This window comes from Bos javanicus, chromosome 22 (genome assembly GCF_032452875.1).
Source record: "Bos javanicus breed banteng chromosome 22, ARS-OSU_banteng_1.0, whole genome shotgun sequence".
Classification (NCBI taxonomy): Eukaryota; Metazoa; Chordata; class Mammalia; order Artiodactyla; family Bovidae; genus Bos; species Bos javanicus.
Window position 1 is genome coordinate 9,193,792 of NC_083889.1, and position 2,193 is coordinate 9,195,984.

A 2,193-nucleotide genomic window follows, 5' to 3' on the forward strand; every position below is an offset into this window, starting at 1 on the left:
ACCCTCAGTAGGTATAGCAGTCAGATCAGCTATGGTGAGGGGATTTCATGTAGGTTTCATGCTACATGGAACCTCTGCCACCACTGAAGTGGCTGCTTTTTTCATGAGTCCAGTAGGAAAAACCTAGGATAGCTGAGGAAAGAGGCTTGCTGAAAGCCCCAGGGTAAGTCCTGTTGGATAAGTCATTTTTTCCACCTTGATATTGACAACCCCCATCACACTGAATGCAATCTGTTAGCATGTTCATGTTATACAAATATATTCTCATTCTTTTCCTATTCTGAAAGGAATATCCAAGTACTTCTTCCATATACGTCCGAGGCATTCATTTTCCAATTTTATTCAGTGACTATAGAAAGTCAATCAGTTTTCCCTCCATTGATGTAGAATTGATCTGATTGTATAAGTAACAGCCTAGTAAGTTTCCCATCTGTTTCATTCCTAAGGACTCTGTGAAATTCATACATCCTAAAAGTCAAAATGCTTTGATCCACACTCTGCCCCTGTGGATTGTTGCCATAATTGCACCCACCTAGTTAGGGATGATTAAGTGCCACCATGTGGCATCTGCCACTCCAGGGTCATAGTTTTCTCACTAAAATAGAAAGCCCAAGTTCATAACGTTGAAATTGAAGCCCAAATCCTCCCTGTATCTTCAGAGTAAAGAGACTATGGTAGATAATCAATAATAACAGAGGTTTCTAAGGATGCTGATGCCTCTTCATCAAAGTATTTTTTTTTTATTATTGATTTAGTGAAAAGTTTCATCTGAGCTCCCCTGAGGTGTAGAGTCTATTTCAACATTCCCATATCCTTCCATCTTTAAGATTCTTTCCCTATGGCATGCCAGAGAAGTTGTGGAATTTCAATCTTGTTGAATTTAGTACAGTACCGAACTCAAGCTTCAATATACCAACTAAGAAACTTTTAAATCCACCCCATATATTTTGAACTCTTTTGTCTAAAACCCTCAGCATCTCATTTCCACCAGTATTCTCCACATTCCTCCTAGACTCGAATGTTAAGTGTCTCCCTGGTTCAGCAGGGATTTAAGTCACCTTATATGACATATATGTCAAGGGACCATGGAGAGTAGTACATGTTAGCTTAGAGGTGAATCAGTATCTTCTTGTGAAGAACTTGGCCCTGGAAAAGGTCACTGAATGTCTTCATGTGGCTGGATTCCTCCTATGACAGAAAGGAGCGGCTTTTGCTGAGAAAGGAAGTTTTGCAGGTCCACGTTCTCAGTTTCATCCATGTCTGTTGAAATGTTTCCATCCTAAATATCAGTGAAAGTAAAAGTCACTCAGTCGTGTCCGACTTTTTGTGACCCCCATGGACTGTAGCCCACCAGACTCCTTTGTCCATGGAACTCTCCAGGTAAGAATACTGGAGTGGGTAGCCATTCCCTTCACCAGGGGATCTTCTTGACCCAAAGATTGAACTCGGGTCTTCTGCATTGCAGGCAGATTCTTTACCAGGGTAAACCACAATGGTGGACGGCTCAAACAGGGACTTGAACCTTGGACCTTCAGATTAAAAGTCTGATGCTCTACTGACTGAGCCATCTGGGCAAGGTGAAAGTGTTAGTGGCTCAGTCATGTCCAACTCTTTGCATCTCTGTAGACTGTAGCTTGCCAGGCTTCTCTTTCCTGATCCCATTTATTCCTAAACAGGTGACCTTAACTTTAGCATAGATAACTGACAAAGGCAGTGAAAATGTGTTGATGGATGGATGGATAGATAGACCCACCTATAGAAATCTCTCTCTCTCTCTCTCTCTCTCTCTCTCTCTCTCTCTCCTGCATGTATTGAAAGATAAAGAGAAGTTCTGAAGATAATGTATAATATATTACTGTCAACATAATCATTTCATAGGGAAAGAAGTAGAATGGTATTTTGGATGAGAATTAATAATAAAAATAAAATTGGGAAGGAAAGCCTTTGTGAAAAGTGAAAGATGGGGGTAAGAAGTGGTTTGTGTTAATAGGGTAATGATTTTTTCATAAGTTAATGATTTTTTAAAAATTATTTTGGCTTTTAAGGTATCCTGTTTCCCTTTACCCTTTTGTCAACTTGTGAGATGTTAGTTCCCAACCAGGCATTGAACCCTGCCCCTACAGTGGAAGTGCAGGGTCCTAACCGCAGCCAGGGAAGTCCCTCCATTCTGAAGGAGATCAGCCCTGGGATTTC

General features: G+C 40.8%; 1 non-coding gene across 1 annotated transcript; it reads right to left on the reverse strand.

Annotated features, from left to right (window-relative positions):
- Nucleotides 1-1,501: 1,501 nt before the first annotated feature.
- On the reverse strand, nucleotides 1,502-1,574 carry TRNAK-UUU (transfer RNA lysine (anticodon UUU)). Its single transcript has one exon. It is a non-coding gene; the product is annotated as a tRNA-Lys (tRNA).
- Between the last annotated feature and the right edge of the window lie 619 nt (nucleotides 1,575-2,193).